The 24,543-nt window shown below is 51.1% G+C and overlaps 1 protein-coding gene across 5 annotated transcripts in view; it reads right to left on the bottom strand.

Moving 5' to 3' along the window:
• CPLX2 (complexin 2) overlaps window positions 1–24,543 on the bottom strand; it is an 84,059-nt gene that overhangs the window by 5,595 nt on the left and 53,921 nt on the right. The window contains exon 1 of one of the 5 annotated variants that reach the window (XM_025387937.1): window positions 12,912–13,047. The exons of 2 other annotated variants lie outside the window; for them this stretch is intronic. The gene's annotated coding sequence lies outside the window, so the exon portion shown is untranslated. Of the gene's footprint in view, window positions 1–2,429; window positions 3,277–12,911; window positions 13,048–24,543 lie in introns of those variants that run through there. 2 more of the 5 variants (XM_025387933.1, XM_025387936.1) reach the window with 2 other exon arrangements.

Genomic DNA, 24,543 nt, shown 5'->3' with positions numbered 1-24,543 from the left:
TATCTTTTTCTCTAGCATGCCTTGTCCCAATCACCTCAACTGAAAACTCTAGAGACAGCAAATTCCTCATTCATTCATTCATTCACTCACTCACTTGCTCATACTACAAATATTCCTTGAGTATCTACTTTCTGCCAGACACTGTTCTGGGTGCTGGGGCTGTGGCAGGGAACAAGGGAGTCCCAGCAGTGGTCTCACAACATTCAGCTGGGCTGGGGAGGTAGAAGCTGAATAACAGATCACACAAGGAATTGGGGAGTAAGATTGGGATGGGGGTGCCGAGGGAGAATTCCAGGGAGAAGTCCAGATGCTGTGGCTTTGCAATGCTGCCTGCATCCCGACCCTCCATTCTCCGACTGCTGCTAATGCCTTGGTTCAGGACCTAGAGATTCTGGATTTATCCATAACCTCTAACTGTCTCTCCCCCAGCTCTCATCCAGCCTCCACATGGCCATCCAATTAATTTTCCTAAAGGGCAGATTTGCTCATTCACACACACCCTGCAATGGCTCCCCATGGCCTTGTTAAACTGATGCGAGTCCTTGTGCTGACCTTCAAGGCCTGCACAGTCTAGCACCCGTCTGTCTTCCTTGCTGCTGGTATGCCACCTCTTGCACAGGGCTCTGCTTCTTGCACAGGGCTCCACTTCAGCATGTAGTATTTCCCAACAGATCCTCTTTCTGAAAATGCCTGGGCATTTGTGCATGCTATTCCCACAGCCTTGGAACCTCTTACCCTCATCTCTGCCAGTTCACATCCTGGCTCCATCACTTACTAAGTAACCTTGAGCAAATGACTCAATGTTTTCTCATCTGTGAAATGGAGACAACACCACCTATTCCCAAGGCTTGTAGTGAGCATTGAATGAAGTGATGCAAATAAAGTGCTCAGCCCAGTGTTGGCACAGAGTAGGTACACATTATCTAACATCATTGCAGTCATCAGTATCATCAGCAGCAGCATTAATTTCCGAAGATCCCTCTCAAATAGCACTCCCTCCATGCAATTTCCCAGATCTCCTTGGCAAGATGTGAGGGCATCTTCCCCTTTGGAGCCCTGTGGCACTTTCTGGGGCAGTATTGCCTGCCTCCAGTACATGCTCTCTTTGTCTGTTTTTCCCTTCCTGGTCACTCTGAGCTCCTCTCAGGACAGGACCAGTATCTTGTTTCATTTCTCCTGTCCCCAGAATCGGCTACATCTCCTGGTACATGGTAGATCCTGAGGACATGTGTGCTGGGTTGAATTTAACGTGTCAACGAGTGCATGAGGGTGTGTGCGTTGGAAGTATGACCCCGTGTGTGCAACTCTGGACTTAGACATCGTATGAGTGCGTGCGTGTGTGCAGGCGTGTGTGTGGATGTTTTGCCATATGCCTGCGGGAGCGCTGAGGTCCAGCAGGTTGCCAACAGTAGAGGATTTTGACCGGGCCGCCAGGAGGCGCTCCTTAGCGGTTCTGCGGGAAGTCTTGGTCTATCCCTGCGCGGGAAGGGGGGTGGGGGTGGAGGTGGGGGTGGGAGGGGGGGGGGGACGCTGCACGGGGGGGGGGGGGGCGGGGGGGGGGGAGGGATGCTGCTGTAGCACCAGGTTTCCCTGCCTTCAGTGCGCCGGGGACCCAGGGCGCTCCTTCAGCTTCCTTGCCCTCTCCGACTCCCTCCGAGCCCGTCCCAGCCCAAGCACCGGCTCAGGCTCGACCATCTGAGCCCCTGGAGGTTTTCGGGACTGGGCCCTGCCATCTGACAAGCCGACTCGGGCACCTGCAGTGGTTGTCCTTATGGCTGTTTTTCTGTTTTTATGGCTCAAGTCTGGGCTATATTCACCGCAACTCAATTCAACACTCATTTGCTTCTGGCAGGGGACTGTACGCCAAAGGCAGTGGCAGAGACAGGGGACGTCATTCCACCCCCTCCCCCCGCCCCGTCCCCACCCCGTGGCCCGGGATGGGAGAAGCATGGGGGAGGGGAGGGGCAGCGGAGGATGGGAGGAGGTAGGGAGCCGGCCCAGGCTGAAAAGCGGAAGTGGCCGGGGGTTCCCGTTTCCCCGCCAGAAGAGAGGACAGGAACCCCGGCGTCCCTCTCTCGGACCCCCGCGGAGACCCATCCCCCCCCCCCCCCCCCCCCGGCAACTCTGCCTTGGAGCTCCCGGTGGGCCACAGAGAGCGCCCCTTCCCCCAACACACATAGCTCCAACCCCAAGACCCGGCCCGGTTTCAAACTTTGCTGAGGGAGGGGGCAGATTGAGGCGGACGAGAGCGAGAGCACAGGAGGGGTCGTTCCCGAAGACTCCAGGCGGCGGACTTACGCTGCCCAAGCCTCTTCTCCTCCCGGGAAGGGACAAATAGTCCCCTTGGTCCCCCATCCCCAGTCGACGTTTACGTTCTCCTCCCCTGACCTGCGGTCTGTCCGCCCCCTTGCCGCCGCCCTCTGACTCACTCCGGGAGCACGAACTGTACCCCTCGGGGGCGACTCCCTCCTCCTGGGCGAAGCGTGCTTCGGCGGGCTTCGGGTTAAGCACAGCCAGAAGTAGCTTAGATCGACGTCCCCCACCCCCGCGAGCTCAAAGTTGTTCTCTGGGTTCAGACTTGAGTCTCCGCCGCAGCCGGGGCGGTCCTGGCTCCAGGACCCCGGCCCTTCGGGCTCTACCTGGAGTCTCCGGCTAGGGCCCACGCCTCCCCTTAGTTCGCAGCCAGCCGCCTGCTCGCGGCCGCTCGCAGGGAGCTGTCCTTTCAGCACCATGGAGAGCGCGTCCGCGAGTGTCCCCTCTACCGCCTCTCAGTCCCCATCCGGCGCCCAGGCAGCCTTGGGGAGCTGTCCCCCCGAAAGCCGTGCTCCCCAGATTCCCGAGTTGCCCCAAGGCCTCGAGGCGAGAACCGGGACCCTGTTGCCCACAGCCCGGCTCCGCCCTCCCGGCTCTCGGCCAGCACCGACCTGGCGGTCCCTGCAACCGTCTGAGCCACTGCAGGGCTCCGGCCCGACTCCACGAGGTGGTTCCTTCTGCTATTCCAGCTCCCGCCGCCGCGTGCAACTCCGCCAGGCGAGCTGGGGCCGCGGCTTCTGCCGCGGGCGGCTGCCGAAGGCGCCCTCCAATCACGCCCCTCAGCCGGGCCCTGACGTTCTACCGCTCCCCTTCCAGATGGGAAATTCAAATCTCTCTCTCTCTCTCTCTCTCTCTCTCTCTCTCTCTCTCACCCCTCTGTCTCTCTCTCCTCTCTTTCTCTCTCCCCTGTCTCTCTCTCCTCTCTCTCTCTCCCCCCGTCTCTCTCTCCTCTCTCTCTCCCTCCCTCCCTCCCCCGTCGTTCCTTCCTTCTCTCCCTCTCTCCCTCCCTCCTCCCTCCCGTCTCCTTCTCCCTCCATTCCTCCCCCTCTTTTCTCGCTCCCCTCCCCTCTCTCCTCCACCTTACACTGTTCTCCTCCCCCTCGCAGACGCCCCTGCCGTCTCCCTGCAGCCAGACATCCTGGCCACAGCTCCAGGCCCACAAGCTTTCTGCTCCTGAGGAGTGGTGGGGGCAGGGGGTGGAGGAAGGGCTCTTTAAAGCAAAGCTCAAAGTTCGCCTCCTTGGGAAAGCCCTCCTTGGTTTCTCCAGGCAGAGTGGTCGCACCTCTTGGGGTTCCTGCGACTCCGAGACAAGCCCTTGCCTCAGCGACTCCCGTTCCACCTGTTAGCTTGCCTCTTGCCTGTGAGCAGCTCCAGGACTGGACCTTGGCCGGATCATCTTTACAGCCCCTCCCCCCAGCACAGTGCCCAGCCACAGGAGCACTCAGGAAACACTGATGGAGCGTGTGAGCAAGACCCTCGCAGTGGGTCAGCACCCAGTGAGAGAAGACTGATGCAAAACTGCAGTGGACCTTAGGCAAGCCACTCACCAATCCCTTTGAGATCTGATATCCTGTGAAGAATAAAGACTCCTCTGGCAAAATTTATTCGAGAAGGCCATTTCTTTTCCTCCTATGCCCAAGAAAGTAAAAGGACTTCCAAGAGGCAGGACAACATCTGCTACCATCCCCAGCCTTTTCTCTTCCCCTGGCACTCATTTTTTTTGTTTTATTACTCTCTCTTAATGAGCCTCTTTATTCTGCCTGCCATCTTTCGGCTCCCAATTGCTCCCTTTAATCAGGCCCGATGTGTAGGAAAATGGTTTCAGAGAGGAGGGGCCTTGCACAAGGCCTTTGAAAGATCTGCAGGAGTTTCTACATCCGTCAGGGTATGTCAGAGTGGAGATGGCTTCTCCTTCTAAGGGGATGGCCTCCTTCCAAGGAAGGGGCAACAAGAGTTGCAGAAATATGATTTCGTTCCAATAAGGGGGAGCTTATCCCTTCACACACGATCACAGCAAAGGCCTTAAAGCAGGAGACCCCGCCCCCCACAAGTCAGAGGCCACTGGTGAACCTGGTGAACTGGTGAACCTGGCCACTGGTGAACGAGAGGCCTTGTCACCTGGAGAATCACCTTCTGAAGCCTATGTCTGTTCTCCCCTTACAGGCTTGGGTAAGGAAGGCCCCTCCTTTAGGGCTGAGTTCCATGTTTAGCACTGTGTTGGGCCGTCAGCATAGAATGCTTATTCTTTATTTTTCTTCCCTTTCCTAGGGCAGATACAAAGAGGGGGATGGCAGTGGCAGGGAGGCTCTTTGATTAGAGTGACTTAGACTTTCCACTAATGCCTGAGGGGAGTTCTGGGCAGGGAGATCTGACATCATGTCATTTCGAGTGCACAGTCCTCCTCATCCCCTCTTTCCTCATGTGCTTCAAGAACATGCTTAGTAAATGGGACCTGGCTGCCAGCACTCTGGTTACAACTGAGGTTTTTCCACAACTGGTATTGCTTTTGACATGGACACAACTGAACTGGGCTACAAATCCAGTTGAGGTTTAGGGAAAATACTGAGCTCAGTTCTGGACACCACACTTTAAGATGGACTTTGGCAAACTTGAGTATGTCAAGCTCGAGAAGGGGCTAGTCTGGTGGTGGGCACCTGGAAAACAGGTCAAATGAGGGCAGGTTGAAGGATTTGAGGATCTTTCACCTGGAAGAAAGAACACTGAGGGGGCATTAACCCTTGAAGGGCTGGCAATTCCTGCTTAATTTATAATTCCCCCGCTTAGTAACGTGCCTGGCAAAGTAGGTGCTAAGGAAGTGCTTGAATGGATGAATAACTGTTGCAGGGGAAGAGTAGTACTATTGCTTTTTCTATTGCTGGCGATAGAATTAGGGCAATGGGGGAAAGGTAAAGGAAGCAGGCAGAAGCTCTGAGAGGAAGAACCTGCTCTCCAGAGGAGCTGTCCAGCCACAGCATGGACTGCCCCATGTGGGGTTATGGGTTCTCTACATCTGGAAGATGGCATGTGGGTGGGAGGCTGGTCCAGCTGATGGCTAAAGCCCCCTTTGAGCCCAAGCATCTCTGAGTCTATAAAAAACTGCCTAAGCTGACATGAACTGTGTCTCACTGCAGAAAATCTTACTGATGAATAGGAAGACAGCTCAGCCACATTTTGGTGACTTCATTTTATTGAGCAATAAGGGGTAAATCACGACACTTTAGCCATTAAAGAAAGGTGATGAAGAGATGAGTACCTGCTTCCTATTCAGTGTTACCAGCCTTGACATGCTTCCCAAATGACCTATTATTGAAAAAGTTGCTGAATATCATAAGCATTTCCTAATGATTAAAATACTACTACTAATAGTGAATATTTGAGCTTTCATTATGTCTCAGGTGTTAACTTTGGTGCTTTATAGGATTTACATGTTCTCATTTAATTTACACAAGCGCTTATGTTCAAGATGGGAAAGTTGAGGCCCAGGGAGATAAAATGAATCTTTGGCAGAGCCAGCATTCCAGACCAGGCTTGCCTGACACTGAGTTCTGTGGTCCTTCCAGCACGTGGGGCTGCCTCTCTCCTGACACATCCCACAGCCTATGGAAATGTAACTTTTGCTCTGCAGATATTTTTTTACATTGGCATTTATAGTCTTCCCTGTTCTCCAGTTTCTCACTGAAAGAAAAAAAAAAAACTGCCAGGAAATCACACCCAGATCAGGGTCCTCATGTCATGCGGGTTGCCAGCATTTCCTTCATCTCCTGCATCTCTAATCCAGCGGGAGTGCAAACAGGCCCAGCCGCAGGTTCTTGCCGAGCCTGCTCTGTAGACAGCTTCTAAGAGTCACCTGGTAAAATATAGATTGGGCTCTGCTTTAGGTGACTTATCCTGGCTGGAGCTGAATTTCCACTTTTATTTATGAGCCCTGGGGGCAGGAGGAGGGGCTCAGATTTGAACAGACTTGTAAGATGTTATGTATATGCCTTGAATGTTCAGTAGGAAGCCAATCAGGGAGCTAATGTTAGTACTTTGTGTGAGGATCGAGGAACAATGTGTGAGGAATGACAACTGTCACAGACCATAAATGTGGTGATCAGTGAGAGAGCTTGCATAAGGCTCCTGTCCAAAGGTCAGCCCATTTCTTCCCTGCAATTGCCTCAGCCCAGAGGGCATCCTGGATGCCATGTGGGAAGTGAGGGGGTGTCTAGGAAATGCCAGGCACCAGCTCTGATCTGGAGCTCGCTGGCTGGTTCTGAGCTTGCTAGGAGTTACGTTGGTGGGTGCAGGGAGACATTCAAATGCTCCAGACACTGGCTTCACATCCTGTCATTCTAGCATGAGCCTGGAGGGGCAGAGTTGGTCTTGGTTTGGGAGGTTGGCCATGTGCCCGAGGAAACAGAACTGCGGGGGTGGTACACAGAGAGGGGCTCTAGGCCACCTTGCTCATCTGATGAGTGCCTTCCCTCTTGTCACTGACAATGGCTGGGTGCCATCAGTGTGAGGGCCCCAGTGTACCTCCTTCAACATGGAATGGCATGGTGTGAAGGCAAACCCATAAGTGTGCAATGGTGTATTTGAGTGCCCAGCAGTGTGGGACTGTGCAGGTGGGAGAGTGGTAGCACTCATGTGCAGTGACACAGGCACTGTGTGTCATCATTAATGTGTGGCAGGGCAGGCGTGGGTCTGTGACTCTCAGTGTGTGGTGGTGTTTCCCTCCCGATGGGATGTGACTCCTGTGTCAGTGTGTTGTTGGTGTGTGATGGTATAGACCTACGTGGAGTGTTGTTAGAGTAGAATAAGTCAATGGCATTGTTTGGGCATTTGGCTGTAAGGCAAGAGTACTACCTAGAGCTGTGCAGGTTGTGTACTGCACAACCACAGAGGGCACCATTTACACAGACTGTGCCAGACACAAAGGCTCTGGGGACATGTCACCATTTCTGTATATTGTTGTATGTCTAAGTGTTGCTGTCAACCAGGAATGCTCCAGGTGATAGGATGTTGCCATCAGTATGAAATGGTGTAGTCCTGTGTAACCATCAGTGGTAAGGTTGCAGATATGAGTGTCCTACAGTGGGCTGGAACATGTATCACTGCGATTGTGTAGGGCAGTAAGGGTGTGTGTGTACAGCCAGGAGTGTGTCATTACCACTGGGCAGGTATGCAGGCAAAATGCATCACAGATAGTGACTGACCCCTCCTTGTCTATTCTGCCCACACCAGAGACACCCTCATTAATTCAACTTGCTGGCTCCTATCCCACCTGGGAAACTGCAGAAGCCCCAGCACCCTTCATTCTTTTTTTTTTTTTTTGATACAGAGTCTTGTTCTGTTGCCCAGGCTGGAGTGCAGTGGTACAATCATAGCTCACTGCAGCCCTGAAGTCCTGAGTTCAAGTGATCCATCTCAGCCTCTTGAGTAGCTGGGACTACATGGGTGCACTACCAAGCCTGCCGATTTTTATTTTTTATTTTCTATGGAGACAAGGTCTCACTATGTTGCCCAGGCTAGTCTTGAACTCCTGGCCTCAAGCAGTCTTGTCTTAGCCTCCCAAAGCTCTGGGATTGCAGGCAGGAGCCATGGTACCTGGATTCATTCTTCACTTTTCTCAGAAAGAGGGTACCAGGCTCAACATATGAACTCTGACTCATTGGTGGTGCATGGAGTCCATGTGGAAATTCCCTGGGTGAGCCCCTCCCTATCCCAAAGCCTGGCCCCTAACTCAGAACCTCTCTCCCAGCCCAGCATCTGCCCAGCAGCTCCTCAGAGGTCCTCTGCCAGCCTTCATCCCGTCCCACCCTCCCAGATTCAGGCACTCATTAGCATGTCAAAGCAGTTGTCTCCCAGCCCACACTGTACCCCTGGGTATGCGCACATGGTTAGCTCCCCTCATCCTGTGCTTTCCTGAAACCTTGCATTTTCATGTCTGCACACCAGTCTGCAGTCTTCTTGCCCCCATCCTATCAAAGGAAGAATATTTTGGTAATAAATCTTTCCTCTCTTGCCTCTGGTTCTTTTTCCAGCTCTCATTTATGACTTCTGTCTCTTCTCCTCTCACTCTTTGAGATGTGTTTGGACATCCCCGTTCATCAAGAACTCTTCTCTGATGGCCTGTCCCTAGAGCCAGCCAATGACCCCAGACAAGCATCCTCATTTCTGAGTCTCAGCTCTGGACTTGCCCAGGCACAATCAGTGGAGCATCAGAGTTTGCTTTCCCTGCTCTCGAGAGGGTCCCCTTCCTGAGTGTCTGTCCACCCTCAGGATGCTTGGTCCCTTTTCCTCTCCACCTGCAAACCCATACTCAGAAAGACAGTTTTTACACGTTAGAGTCTTCTCCTTAGCCACAGGGAAATAGAATAACAGAGTTGCAGGATACCAGAATCATGCAAAAGACCATTTTAGAATCACATTTAGAATCACAGAATTATAGGCTCCCTACAACACTATATGTCAAAGAGTAACCCACTCCTACTCAGAACCACTGGAGTGGGGGACTTGTTAAAAAATTGCAGATTATTGTGCTTCATCCCACATGGCGCAAACCCAAATCTCTGACACAGAAGCCCAGGAATTTGCATCTTTTGCCCAGCTCCGCAAGTGTTTCTGACACATCGACTGGTTGAAAAACCCTTGCCCTGGGTCAATAGAATCAGAGAATCATAAGATCCTGGACCCTCATCTTACAGAAAAACTGGATCATGGAACCACAGAATATTTTAGGATTCATGGAAGCTTCAAATCAACCAATTATACACATTCACTCACAACTTTAGAATCTTAAATTCTAAGAAACTCAGTGTCAAGAATTGTGAAGTTGGAAGTGACCCTGGAGTGTGATTTTGTTCTCGTTCTAGGAGGAATTTTTAGTTTCCAGCCTTCCTGTTCCTTTTGGAATGGAAAGCTTTTTCCCTTGTCCCTTGAACGACTGCCTCTATGGTGTCGCCTACATTTGTGAAGATAGATGTTCTTTCCATCTTGGTACAGAGGCAGTCGGCAGAACCCCTGCATTATATGGAGTGAGTGAGCTTTCTGGAAATGACTTCTACTTTCCATTTAGAACCAGCACACTCTGGCCCACAAAACAGATCTTGCTTGTTGATAAAAATGAATTCAAAAGGACATTATTCCTGTTTTGTTAAAGCAAGGATATTGGTGGAACATGGACAACAGAGGTTAATAAGCTTATGGGGCCTCTGGTTGAGGAAATGAAAGAGAGAGAGAGTGCCGAGGGGCAGTGGAATGCTACTGGAGATTAATAGACGAGTGTGTGTGTGTGTGCACACGTGTGCGTATGTGGTTGGGGGAGGGTTGGATGAAGGGAGGCAATAAGACATACATTAAAAAAATCAGTGATGAAAAGATAACTTTCTGGTCATCTAACCCAGTGTCCTCAATTTACAGATGGGGAGACAGAGGGTAAGAAAGGGGAAAGGACTTTCTCAAGGTCGCATAACAAGTTAATGAAACTTCTCACTCTAGGTAAGTACTCTTTTTTAGGTATAACTCAGCACCCAGCTCCACATGTCCTAAACACCTCCAGTGTGCCAAGCATTGCTTTAGGGACGTTACGCATGCCAACCCTTTAAGCCGTCTGACAACCCTATGTAGCAGGCATTTTTCACTCACTCATTCTCTTATCTAACATATACAGAGGTCCTGCAGCACCCCAGGAGTTCTCCCAGGCAAAGGTGTACAAGAAGTTTCAGAGTTTCTCTCCCCCACTTCGTTCCACAGTGAGAGATGCAAATGCTTCACTGAGAGCTAACACACGGACCAGTTCACACTCTCCAGATCCTTTCAGATCCGAGACTCTGTGATTCGAAGCACTCAGAAGCAAGCGGGAGACAGATGCCCGCAAACAGTCAATGACCATACAACATGTTAAGTGCTGTCTTAGTGAAGAGGGAACTCTGACGAGGAGAATCAAACACACACAGCTTGCAAGCCAGATGGAATTGGAGGCTTAAAGCAGGGAAGGGGCAGGGGTGGCTGGCACCCCCTGCTCCTGATGCATGAAAGCTCTGGGGCCATCCAAGTCATCTCAGAGGTTTCATGGTGGTGGAAGCCATGGGCACTGGCCACGTAAAGACAGGGAGTTAAATCTCACTAATCCTCTGCCCCTTCCCGTGTGACCCTAGTGTGTGGCTTTTCCCTGAGACTGTGTCCCCACTGATGAAATCGGGGAGTGATTTCTACCTGCCAGGGTGGTTGTGTGGCTCTAATCAAACAGTGCTTAGGAAACAGTAGCATAGCCTCAGCAAGTATTAATTCCCTCTTTCTCTCCAACACCCAGGCAAGGCATAGCGTTCTCTTCTGGAGTTCAGGGCAGAGTGACCACTAGACAAAACCTCCTTTTATGGTCTGCTTGGTCAAAGAACTCCGCCTCATAATCTCCCTGCATGTATTTAAGTTGGAATGCGAAAGAAACGAATTTAAAGCTTAGAGGAAAATGGGGGAGATGGTTCTTCTTTTTACCCCTTTTCTTGGCTCCCTCCCTTCCTCTCCTGCATACGAGGGTCTAGGATATTTGGGTCCCCCAAAATGGGAACTGTGTAAGAAAGTCCAGAAGGGACTTAGACTTCAGGCCCAAGAAGACGAGGAATTTTCCACCCACAAATTTAAAAATGGCTGCTCTGGGCCACTCAACCTCCAGTTGTTTCTTCCTGGTAGAAAAACAAAATAAAACAAAACCCCCTTTTATTTGGCAAACAAGCAAAGGATTGGGGAAGTCTTGGGAAGATGAAGCCAGGGAAAAGCTTAAAGGGCAGAAGAGGAAGGGATTTTCAACAACTGAGCCTCTCATGGGGAAAGGTGATTCATAATCTTTATCTGATTTAATCCCCAGTCCCTCGCCTCCGTTACCTTAAATATCATTACCTCCGCTTTATATTCAGAGAGGGATATTCAGACTCAGAGAGGTTAAGCCCTTGTTCAGGGTAACACAGCCAAGAAGCAGAAGCAACAGCATCTGAACCTGGTGTGTCTCTCCAGGTGGCCACATTTCCTGAGGGAGATTGGGGGCTTTCTAGAAGCCGAGCCTGGGTCTGCAGCTTCGAGACAACTAGTTCCAGAGTTTGGGTATCCTGCTAGGGCACCCTACATGGAGACCTCGCCACGGGCTGGTCCTTGATGGGGCTGGGTGTTCTAGGTCTCAAGGTGACCAAAAGTGATGGAGCTGTAGGTCAGGGCTCAGAGCTGTGCCCTAAGGACTTACATAAGAAATTCTCTCTGGGGCAGGCCTTTGCTCACTTCCAATCAGCTTGGCTCAGCCCTGTTCTCACCAGCAGCCTTGGACCACGGCTCCTGCCTCTGCTCTTGTCTTCTTCTTTACTTTCTAACTGGCTTCCAGACCGGTAGGAGAATCAGAGCTTTCTAAAACACAGATCTGACTGCATCACTCTTCTCCTTAAAACACGCCGTGGTCACAGTCTTTTGGCCAACTCCTCCCTCGTGTGGCGTCGGCTTCGGAGGAGCCCACCTGTGTTATTTCATCTGGACCCATGCATGGTGGATCACATGACCTGGGCTGGACTGATGAGCACATCTGGTCCCCCCGGCCCCAGAGACCAGCTGAGGGTACATGAGCACAGAGGGCCAGAGAGACTCCAATCTGGGTTTTCTACTTTTACCTCTTCCCTTTTTTTCTTGTTTAAAGCCACTTTAAGGATCCAAAAGGATCCTAACTAATACAAAATCCTTTAATGTCTTCCCATTGCCTTCAGGATAAAGTCCAAGCCCTTTAAACTGGCCTTGAAGGCCCTTGGTGATCAGACTCTGACTGCTTTCTGCAGTCTCATAGTAGCCACTTGTGCCCCATCAACACCAAATGATTTACAGTTCTTGGACACGCCACAACCTCAACCATGTTTCTGAGCTTTTGCCCGTGCTCTTTGCTCTGGGTAGAATGCCTTTGTCTACTCTGTGTGCTTGACAAACCTTTGCTTTGACCATTACGGCACAGCTAGAGCATTAAAAAAAAAAATCTAACTTGGGAAACAGGATGGAACCAGGGTTTCTTTCATGCACCCAGGTGGACCCCTTCATTGTGGCACTAAGCTTTATACTTAAGGTTGCTTTCTTGGCTGACTTCCCTACTGGATTGTGAGCCCTTGGAGGATGGGACTCACTGAAGAGGAGGGAGTCCTTTACTTAGCAAACACATACTGAGCATCTACTGTATGCCAGAGGCTCTTCTTGTTGCTGGGGATACATGGTGAGAAAATACACAAATTTCTGTCTCTTCTAGTAGGAGAAGTGGGTACTGCTTGAGCAAACACACCCAGGGGCAGGGCACTTTCAGCAGGTGCTGGGCTATGACAGAATAAGACAGGGGCATGCCGGCTACATGTCTCTGGGCTCAGAGCCCAGAGAAGGACCAGCCCCAAAACAGGCCCTCAGGAAGTGGCTGTTTAATGAATGATTAAGGAACATGCCCAGACACCCAGGTGGCCCTCTGCTTTCCTTTATGACTGTTACTCAGGACTCTACCAAAACCTCTTTGTTAGTGACTGACTTGGTCCCAGTTTCCACCCTACACCCCCTCTTGAGGGGGTCACGGTTACATAAATGACATTGGGGTGCGTCTGTGCAACACTCACCTTTCCTGGTGGGAGCTGAACAGAGCAACATTCTCTTTGACTTCACAAGGTCACTCTGTCCCCACCTGGGTCCAGTGTCTGGAAGCCGCCGTGCTCCCATGCCTGACTTTAATCAGTGCTCTCCCCGCCTCCAGCTTTCTAGCCTTCCCTCTGCCATCTCCCTTCTTGGCCTGTTGCCAGCCCTTTGATCCTCTCTGTGACTCTCCACTGGGCCTTTGTCTGGATCCATTAAGGCGGTGAAGCGTCACCCTGCTTGGGTCACTCCTGTGCTCAAAGGCCTCCGATGACTCACCATTACCTGCAGCATCAAGTCCAAACCCACTAGGGCCCCTCTTGAGCTGACTTCTGCTTCCTTTGTCAACCTGTTTACCTCAACTCTTCTCCCACACAGCGCTCCCTGCTGCAGAGCCCTCCACACCTCTGGGGTGCCCTTTTTCCCCTATCTTTGATTGTCTCCTGCTGCTGGATCCTAAGCTGCTTGAGGGCAAGGGCATGCCTTGCTCATCCCTGAATCCCCAACATCAAGCCCAAGGCTTTTTTGATTGTGGATGGTCAGTGGATATTTCCAGAGGTAGAACACATGCCTGGCATTGCCCCACCTGCTTGGGGTTGAAATAACTTGCCTTGGCCCACGGCCTTTGAGGTCCCATCTCAGGGGCAGGATTTGCAGACTGAGGCCACTTTCTGGACCACAGAGCGTAATAATAGCTGTTTAAATCTTGCACTTGCCCCTTCTGAAGCTTTTTTTTTTTTTTTTTGTATTTCTTACCCACACATATAACCCCATGATTTCCTTCCGTGCTCTCGCCCTATCACTATGGCATTTTGTCATTGGGATGTTTCTGGTGTAATTTGCTGTGGTGATAATACATTTTTGACCTGTCTGGTGTTGCCTGGAGTTCCTCTATTCTCCACCCTCAGTCTTTGTGATTTGGGTGGGGCTGACTCTATGTCCTACTGCCATGGGTGGGCATTAGATCCATAGCCAGCTAATTAGAGTGCTGGGTAGCCACCTGGCCATGGTGATTGGCTCTAGGATGGCAAGTGACACAAGCTAAGCCAATGAGAGTCAGCCCTGGGACTTTAGCTGGAACCAATAGGAAAGTGACTCCCTCCCTTCCTTCCTTCCTTCCTTCTTTCCTCTCTCTTTCTTCTCTCCTTCTTTCTCTTTCTCTCTTTCTTTTCTCTTTCTTTCTCTCTCTCTCTTCTTTCTTTCTCTTTCTTTCTTTCTCTCTCTCTCTTTCTCTCTTTCTTTCTCTCTCTTTCTTTCTCTTTCTTTCTTTCTGTCTTTCTGTCTTTCTCTCTCGACAGAAGCTGGAGAGCAATTGCACAATCATGGCTCACTGCCACCTCAACCTCCTGGGCTCAAGAGATCCTCTGCTTCAGCATCCCCAGTAGCTGGGGCTACAGGCTGGTCTTGAACTCCTGGGCTCAAGTGATCCTCCTGCCTTGGCCTCCCAATGTGCTGCGATTACAGGCATGAGCCACAGTGTCTGACCAAAAGGAGCCTCCATGTATGGAATTAGCAGGGCTGGCAGAATGTGGGACTGAGCAACTGGTGACTGGTTTGCTACCACCTGGGGAGGGCCTGCCCGAGGGTGATGCCAATGCAGAGAAGCACACAGCTGAGAGAAGGGCAGGAGGCAAATTCCTGATGACAGTGTTTGACAGGTCCCGATGTGCCTTGAAGCTTCCTCTGCTCATGCACTTTTCAGTTATGTGAGCCAATAAATGCTGCCTTTTTCCTTCAGTTGCTCTGAATTAGGTTTCTGTCTTGGCCACCTGGAAGGGACCTGCTGGAATCTGTAACTTTGGAGCTGTGTGTCCCCTCCTTAAGAAAACTTCTTATCAGGCAGGTCCCAATCCCGGGAAGCCCTACTGTTTAATATTCTCACATTCCAAGAAGAAGCTGATCTTCCTTTGTCTCTAAGCTGCATCTTGACCTACTACAAGCTGGTCCCCATAGTCACGTTGACTGAAAGGGAGGGAACTCACAATGGTGGTGCTTGCTCAAAGATTTGCCAAAGTCCAAACATTCATATCCACAGATCCCAGTTCATATCTCCACACCTCCTCAAAGATGCACATATTTTAGGCCAACAAATCTGCAATTTCACCCTTGAGTGGCATTGGCATTCTTGGGTGGATGCCATCTGTTCCTGGCAATTTGTCTGCATCTAGTTTGTCAACTGGAGTTGGAACATTTGCCTGCAGGAGCAGTGCCTTTGGTGCCCTTACTTCCAAGAGACCATTTTGGAGCAGGGATTTCCCTGAGGTCCTCCTCAGTTGGGACTGGGGCTGAGGCTTCCTCAGATCTTCTGGATATCTCTTTTTCATCTCAGAGCTGTGATCATCAAGCATCTTGACAGTTCTTTATCTGGCCTCTTTCCATCTGATGCATTTGAAAGTCCTCTGACTCTTGGTCCCACAGGCCTTCCCAAGGTGACTTTCAGGGTGTTTTTAGACTGCATAATTTCAATGCCTCTCTGCCCTAGCTACACTTCCTGATTCCAAGTCATCAAGTTTTAAATGTTTTCCCAAAGATGCTTTTTTCTTTGCAATAGGCTCTCAGATATGTCTCCTTAGCTTGTTGGTTTTGCTTTGTTTTGTTTTGGTTCCCACCGTGATGGTCAGACCATGCCAGGCTATAATTGGAGGAGGGACACTGTGTGCTCGGTTGGTGAGGCTCATGGAGCCTCCATCATCTTATGATGCCATCAGAACATGTGGCTTCTGTGGTAGCAAGAGGGAGCTATGTGTTATCAAGGTTTTCCTGCTGGAAAGTGATCCTTCAGGCTATCTTGTTTCTTTCTCCAGTTCTGCCCTTTCCCTTCCCCTGCTGCCCTGTGCCCAGGAGGCTGCCCCACATAGACCAATCAACAGGCTCCCTTGGTCTTCGGCTTTCTTGGGTTTTATCAAAGAGGTACTGGCAGGGATTTGAGGCAAGGAAAAGAGCACAATCAGAGTGTCTCTCGGCTGAAGGTGGAGGCTTTTGTGCATTTCGCAGCTGGTGCCTATAACTTCACAAGTTCCTTCCATGCTTTGGCCTTATCACTGTGTCATTTTGTCACTGGGATGTTTTTGGTGTAATTTATTGTGTACATTTCCTGCTTGTACCCTCTCTAAGCTTGACAACTGCTCCTTCCTTGCCCCTCAGGTTGGAGATGGTAATGGCTCCCCACTGACACTGGTCCCCGGGAGCTGTGCCATCCTTGTGGGACCTGTTCACCCTGCCCATGCCTTGAGGTAACTCTCCTCAAATGGGCCTGATGCAGTGGTCCATGCTCCCTGCCAGGATCCTCGTGGATTCACCGATAGCCATTTTCTGCTCACCATTCGTTGGCCAGGCCTAGTGCCTTGGGCCTGCCAGCTGCAAGGGGCTGGGAAGGGTGGAGTCGCCTGTGTTCAGAAGAGGGGTAAGCAGGTATGGGTGTGCTCTGGTTATCTCCACCACAGGCACCAGCTCACGACTCCCAGTCCTCAGTATTGAGCACTTTGGGGCTCCAGGAGGGTCCCTCCAAAGGCGTTCTCTCACCTCCTATTATGTACTGTTCTTCAGAGCTCTTTCTCCCCGGGGAATGGCAGGAAGGGGCATTGGGGTTGTATCCAGACTTTGCCAGGCCCTCACTGTGTGACTTTGGGCAAGTCAGCTTTCCTCTCTGAGCCTAAGTTTCCTCATTTGCAACGTGGGATATTGACACTTTCCTTGCAGGCACGTTGCTGGGCTGAGACAGTGTATGCACAGGCCCTGGCGCTGGGAGGCACACAGCTACCAGCAGCTGGAATCAACCATCATGCCCATGTCTGGCGGAAACCAGCACCTTCGTGCTCACTTAACCCTGCTCCCTGAGCACTGCTCTGGGCCAGCCATGTCTCCGAGCTGGAATACAGGGGGAATAAGGCAGAGGAAGACCCTGCCTAACGAGGTGTTTCTGGTGGGAGTGGGCAGGCAATTAACAGGTACAATGGCTCCCAACTTACAATGGCTCAACTTATGATTTTTTTTTGAGTTTATAGTGGTGCGACAGCAATACACATTCAGTAGAATCCATATCTCAGGTACCGTTACAACCACTCTGTTTTCCACTTTCAGTACAACATTCAATAAATTACATGATATATCCAACGCTTTATTATAAAGTAGCTTTGTGGTAGTTGACTTTGCACAACTAGGCTAATGTAAGTGTCTGAGCATGTTTAAGGTAGACTAGGTTCAGCTGTGATGCTCAGTAGGTTCAGCGTATTAAATGCATTTTCAACTTACGATATTTTCATCTTACGATGGGTTTATTGGGACATAAACCCACTGTAAGTCAAGGAGCATCTGTGAATGGAAAGATAATTCAGAGTGGTGAGTGCACTGCAGAAATAAAGCCAGTTGATATGAGAAAGAAAGACAGAGCAGGGATGTCCCAGTAAGGCTCCTAGAGGTGACGTCTGAGCCTGACCTGAAAAATCGGATGAGGCCCATGCTGAAGATCTGGGGCAGAAAGTATGGCCTGAAGGATGCTCCCCTGAGCTGGGAGTGAGCTCAGCTTGTTCCCGGGACGGAACGGAGCCCAGGTGGCAGGGAATGTAATAGGAACTGAGTCCCAGGTTGTTTGGGACCTCATCAGCCTTGGTGAGAGGCCTGGATGCTCAGACTGAGATGGGGGCCATTTGGAGGTTGTAAGAAGCAGGTAGAATCCACCGTGAGTCCCTAGTTCAGTTCTTCAGTCCCCAGTTCTAAATTCTCTGACTGCGTTTGTCAGCTCAGTTTCCTTAGCGAATTGCCAGTTTTGGAGAACCAAGGTCCACAGTGAAGGATCCAGGCAGGTTCCTTCCTCACTTCTGGGAAAGCCGAGGCCCACAGTCCCTGGGTCAGGCTCTGGTCCTACTGATGAAGACAACAGCCACCCAATCACACCCCAGCTGGTCCTCCCCACCCTCCACCTTCCTGAGAACCCACTGTGCGCAGGCCGTGCACATTTGCCACGTCCTTTCATCGGCCCACTCTTGGTGAGAGGCTGCCATCGTCATCTCTGTCTGTAGATGAGGAAACTGAGGACCCAGTCTCTCCCGCTCCCTCCTCACCTCAGGACAGCTCCCTCTCGCATGCCGCAGCCCACACGGCATCCTGTAAATAACTGCATGTTCCCAACACCTCTCCTCCTTCTCCTTGGAAACCTGCTCTGGCTTTCCACTTGGACTGCTGGGTTGTCAGATTCCCCGGCTTGGCTCCGTGCGGAGCGTGGCAGGAGCTCAGATATTGCATTTGAAAGCCTGGGGCTGGGCTCCAGCTCAGCCATTCACTAGCTGGGTGACTGTAGGCAAGTCACTGCACCTCTCTGAGCCTCAGTTTCCTCATCAGAAGTGCAGGGTGCAAAAACTCATGTCTGTAGTGAAGATTGGATGAGGACTGTACAGAAGTCTCAGTTGTAAGTGAGGCACACAGTTGGGTGCTTAACGAAAATGGGTTTACATGAGCTTTATTTATACGACCTCATTTCAGCCCCACAACCACCTTATGAGGTAAGTACTATTGTTATGCCCATTTTACAGAGCAGGAGAGAGGCAGAGAGCGGTCAGGAAACTTGCCAAGGTCACACAACTAGAAGGTGCTATACGGGGGTTGCATCTAGGCTGTCTGGTCCCAGAATTTGCTTTCTGAACCTCTCGGTCCTTCTGAAACCAAGATGTCTGAATGGGAGATGAGGCTCACTCCATGGCTGGATGCAGGATGAGGTGGCACTGAGGGATTATTCCTCACTGTCCATGGTCACCCTGTGTCTCTGTGTGGTTGCTATGGTAGACGCAGGTTGTCCTATTTTCTCTGGTAGCCTTTCTTCCATATAGAACCTTAATATTCCCTTGGGGAGCCACTCGTTCCCATTCTCTGGCCATGTGGTTTGGATGGAATTGAATCTTCTTTCCCTCAAGCTCTAGAGATTGGCATGGAACCCAGGCCTAGGATTTAGGGATGAACATGTGATCCAAGATGGTCCAGTGAGACTCAATCCTGGGGCTTGTCCTGGAAATATTAGAAAACCTCTCTTTCTGTTGGAATTGCTGAGGTGGGAAAGCCTGAGCCTGGAGCTGCAGGGTCACAGTGTGGAAAGAGCCTGCCCCAAAGGAAAGCCACGTCAGAAGAGGTGCTAATAGACAGAGAGAGACTGAACCTCAGTCACATTTTGTGAGCTCCTGGATCAAGCCCTTCCTGAAATCCACAGATCTACCCTTGAATTTTTCAGTTACATAAACAAATACAACTCCTTTGGCCTTAAACCATTTACATTTGTTTTTCTACCACTTGCATCTAAAATAGGATTGACTGGTAATGTGCTAAGTAGTTCACGTTTGTTATTTCACTTAATCCAGTGGGGTACTTACATTGTGATCATTATGCAGATGAAGGAACTAGGGCCAAGAGAGGTGTGTTATATTGGCCAAGAGGTCACAGCTAGCGCGTGGTAGAGCTGGGATTAGACTCCACACATTTCGACTCTGGACTGAACTTCAACTGCTCTGCCTTATGGTAGAAGCCAGATGTCACCCTTAAATACCGTGTGTAACGTCTACTCTCCAGCTCTCATCCAGCTGCTCTCCCCGCCGACTGTCATGCCCTTTAATCCCCACTTCCTCAGGAAAGAAGCCTTGCTGGCTACACCCTCAGACTAAGCTCTGTTTTCTGGTAGACATTTTATGGCCTAATATAATTTTTCTTCTGAGCTCCACTGAACTTCAATAATTATTTGTTCCGGGCTTATCTCTTCTGCTGGGTGGGAGCCCCTAGGGGCAGAGATGACGTCTGTCTGGCCATAGTTGCAGCCCCGATGCCTTGGCACGGCGCCTGGCCCGTGGTGGGCACCTGGTAAATGTTTGTGGAATAAATGGATTGTGTAGTCTTTTCATTCCCACTGTGGCGCTGGATCACGGTACACCTGTTTGACTGCAGAGTTGTATCGCTCTGACACTGCACAATTCGCCCTGGCTCTGCTGTCTCGTAGGCTGCTGTGATCTTGGGATGTTTACTTATCTTTGTGTACATATTTATGCTTTTCCTTCTTAACAGTGAGTTCTTTGAAGATAGAGCAGTGTCTCTGACCCCGCATCCCTTGAGTAGTGGTAATAACAGTAGTAATAACAATACAAATGGTACGCTGATCATGAGTGCTTACCACCTGCCAGACACAGTTCTAAGGCTTTGACATGCGTTGCTTCCTTTCATCCTTACATCAAACTGTACTACATGTAGCATTATGACCCCATTACACTGAAGGGCAAACTGAGGCTCAGAGAGGTGATGTGGACTCTTTGTGCCTCCCCAGTTTGAGTTTGGATTCTGTGTCATGCAATCAAGAGTCCTTGCTTTCCCAGTGACTTTATGGAGGAAACCTAGGCTGGGATGGAAGGCAGCAAGGGTGGCAGCAAGGCTGGGGTCAGCAGGGAGCTTTAAGATTGATCCAGCAAATGAAGGCCTGGCTGTCCCCGGTCAAAAGGAAAAGAGTTCTCACTGTGGAAGATAAAAGGAGAAAAGAGCTGGTCAAAGGAAGGAGGAGCTGTGAGAAGCGGGGGCCTCAGGACAAAGACACGTGGGTAGGGGCTCAGGGGTGCTGGGGACAGGGCACCAGGGATGCAGCTGGAGAGCCTGGGCTTCTACCTAGCCTCAGCACTCTTTGGCTCTGCGATCTGCAGCAAGGCACTGTGCCTTTCTGAGCCCACTTTGCCAGGCTGATGCCAGGCTTGAGATAACACCTGGGAATTGCTAGCCAGTGCCTGCCATGGAGGAACAGGTACCATGAATGGGGTGCCAAGGGTGAGGGGTACTGCAAGCTCTTCATCTGCATGAACTCAGGGAGCCTCTCAACAGACCTAGGAAGCTGGCATCGCAACAATCGCGCTCCACAGAGGGGGAAGCTGGGGAGGGAAGCACAGCCGCTCGCTCGAGGCCATCGGTCGTCAGAGGCCGCTGAGCTCTGTGCTCTGGCTGTGTGGTTCCAGAACCGCCCTTTCCTACTGCGTCACAAGAAGGGCTTGAATTTGGATGTCCATGAGAGAAGGGGCCGGTGCAGACAGTTGCTGACTTTGTACCATCTCCCCTTATGGGTTCAAGTTGCTATTTTCATCATTTACCTGCGAGAAGCTCTGCCCCTTCTCCCCAGCGTATCTCAGGGCACAGTAGACAGACATTTGGCAGCAAGCCTGTGGGAGCCTGTGCTGGAACCGGGGCTCAGAGACAAATAAGACCTGGTGCCCAGCTTGTTCAGCAGGTGAGCGGGTGGGACTGAGGCCTGGAGCTCCAGACAGCCGCTGTACAACCCTGAAAGACGAGAGGCCAGGCAGCTCTCTGAGGAGGGGCGCTGGGGCCCGTTTCTCAGGGGTCTTGCCAGCTGTTTCCAGGGGCACCGTGTGAGGCTGGTGCCAGGGCTGGCCCAGAAGTGAGGAGCCAGCGTGTCCCCGGCTTGACTGGTGGAGTAGCACCTCTGTGGTATTTGCCACATCTCCAAACCACCTGTGCTATTTACTTAACATTTCTCTCATTTCATTCACTTGCAGAAATAAAACCCTTCATTGCATTTATTTAAAAAAGAAGCCTCACATGGGCACTTTAGACCAGAAAACTAGTATCACTTGCTATTAACAGAAGGTAACAATGCACATAAATGCAGTGAAAAGGAAACCTGTGTACTGTCTCACTCGGTGTGAGGCCCTCAGTCTAAGGCTAGCCCTCTGGTCATGGACAGGGAGGGGGCTAACATTAGAGAGTGTTGAGGACGTACTAAGACTTCCTCACAGACACAACGGAAGTGTTGTAGGAGAACTGAACAACCAGAATCAATTCCTCAGTATAGGACTTGCTATCGAGAGTGGTACCCACAGAACCACGTACAGTCACGGAGATGCTGATGCTTCCTTGGGTTTGGAAAACACCTGGAGACACCTTCACCTGCCCGCCCTGCTGTCTCTGGGGTCAGCCTCACTTCCTATCCCACCTAGCTGGTTCTCGGCCTCAGCTCTTCCACTACCAGGGAGGCAAAGGAACTTTCTGCTCAGCTGCTGGATGCGGAAGACCCGAGGTTGAACCTGCGTTTCTTGTAGCCGAATGGGAAGAAGACACTTTGTCTCTCTGATCCTCAGTTTCCCTATCCAGAAAAAGGCCACAGCAATCCCCTTTTCCAGGACTGTTTGGAAGATTCACTGAGATGCAGTGTGTGCATGTATGTACCTTTGCATAGTGCCTGGCACAGAAAGCAAGAACTCCAGCCCTTGGGTGCTGATCATGTCAAACTGAGAGACTGTTTGAAGCCACCTCTGCCGCAATTCCATTTTCTCTTTTGCAGGCTCTTTCTTTCTCCCAAGATAGTTCAACGGCTATGGGCTCAAATCTTCTCTCCTCCATCCCTCCAGAGGCAGGTCAACTCTCGAAACCTCAGTTTGCTCATCGTTAAAATGAGAATAATAGAATCCCCTCAACAAGTTACTGTTTGGGCAAGAAAATACTCTGCCGTTGGTGAAGTTTCGTATTCCTGTAAGGACTTATTTTTATTGTTCGTAACCACCTGGGGTTGGAAGGCTATCAGAGTGTTCCTGGGGTTGCACTGCCTACCCTCAGGGGAAATTATCTGAGTTTGAGCCCACGCGAAAGACTTCCTGAGTTCCTGACAGGCTGCGCGCTGAGGTTTCTGTCATTGAGGGGAATATTGTGGGCTCCAGCTGGGGCAGCTTCTGTTTTTAGCTGGAATCATTGCTGTTCAGCCCCCTGTGTAGAAAAAAGAAACACGGTGCAGAAATAGCCCGTCCCAGGGGCTGCCCAAGAGAAGGGCTTATTTTGACTCAGGATGCTGCAGAAGCTGTGGCAGGCTTGTCAAAATACATCTGCCTCTTCTCGAGCAGCCCACGGATCCCCACGCTCAAGCCAGGACCAAAGCGTGGCTGCCAGATGCACACATCTGGAACCTAGTCCCTGGGAGCTGAGGACAGCCCCGGCATTGATTCCAGCAATAATCGCCTCCTAAACCCTGGGGGGTCAAAAGCAGATATCCTGTGCCAGTGGCACGAAGAAGCCCACCTTGGCCTTGAGACTCGTCTTGGTGGCCCCCGTGGCTGGCATAAGGCCTAGTGGGGTCTGGTGTGTGGATGAGGGAGCTTCCGCAGCCATTCCCTCTGTGGGCCTTGCAGAGGACCCCGCAGTGGAAGTTATTACACCCATTTCACAGGTGGGAAAACTGAGGTCTGGACCATGAAGTGATTTCTTGTGGGGGAATCTCCCTCCAGTCATGTGTTTCTTCTCCACACCCTTTTCAGCACCTCAAGCTGCACGTGCCTCTGCCTGGGATGCCCTTTCTCCTTGTGTGACTGTTTATGACCCAGAACACACGGTATCTGCTCTGGGCAGTCAGCCCCAGCCTCACTGGGCCTTTGTGCAGTCTTCACCATGGCCCTCATTTCCACGTCAGTGTCCTGACACTTCAACCTGGCCCCGGCCGGACCTGACAGCTGTTTACTCGAGGAATGAATGAATGGTGCTGGTGTATTTCATTAAGCGGCTCCCCAGCTCAAACCAAAGGGGGCCACCTTTCAACCTGAGGGTACCTTTGAAGAGACAAGAAAGTGGGCTTTGTCTCTTGTATGGTATAGCCACCTGTCCACAGGCTCCTCACACGCAAGATGCCCTGAGCCACACTTGTTCATCTCCCACCAGAACTGTCTCAGGCAGCGGCTCTACCATCTCTGTGGTTCCTCAAGCTCAAATCCCTGGTCTGCTTGGATGCCAAGTCTGGACTACTCACCCCAAGGGACTCTTGTCCCTCTGCCCCTACCACCTCCCTCCTGCCTCTGGTTCCTCGGGCCTTCCCAGCCCCACTGTGCACCACATGCAGCCTCTTAGTTGTGTCTCTGCCTCAGCCTGGCTCCCTCAGCCCCATCGTCACTCCCACCCTCATCTGGTTCTGACTCCCGCCTCCTCTGTGAACTCAGCTCTGAACACATCGCTCTGCCCCTGCTCAGCAATTCCCCCTTTCTATGGTGGCATTTTTCAAAGTGGATCTTGCAGATATTAGTGGGGGTTCTGGGAATGAGGGTGCCCTTGGTCGAATGAGTGGGGATTGCTGGGCTAAATGGAGTCAGACAGACCTCCCCCTGCAGGACTTCTCTGGGCTTTTATTGTGCTCTTGTGGATGACGATTTTCCGAGAGGCGACACAGCATGTGGCATTTCTAGGACTTATCTGATCATGCACCTTTTGATGTGGAACATCGAGGGGGTGTTCCGAGGAAGGGCTGGTGTGTGGGTCAGAGTCTAGACTAGACCTTGACCTTAGTGGTCAAGATTCTTCCCAGTGCAGCTCTAGTCTGCTCTGGCCAGCTGAGAGGAGCCTCTGGAGGCTCCCTGTGCCTGCTGCAGCTTTCCTGCCTCTGTCTCCCGCCCACTCATCCTCCCGCCAGACTTGCGTTTTCCATACATCCAGCCCTTCCTTTTCTTCAAGGCACAGCCCAAATACCACCCCCTTGCTGGGCCCCTGCATGGGAGACCTCTCACCCCAGGGCCCCATATCTGGCTGATGCTAGATCATCCTGAGTGTGACGTTGTCACCGGGAAATCTTTGAATCAACCCTAATTTGCAAAAAAAAAAAAACCAAAAAAAACCAAAAAA

This window comes from Theropithecus gelada, chromosome 6, assembly GCF_003255815.1.
Source record: "Theropithecus gelada isolate Dixy chromosome 6, Tgel_1.0, whole genome shotgun sequence".
In the NCBI taxonomy this organism is placed as follows: Eukaryota; Metazoa; Chordata; class Mammalia; order Primates; family Cercopithecidae; genus Theropithecus; species Theropithecus gelada.
The sequence above is the reverse complement of the archived record's forward strand: the minus strand, read 5'-3'. Positions and strand labels throughout refer to the sequence as shown.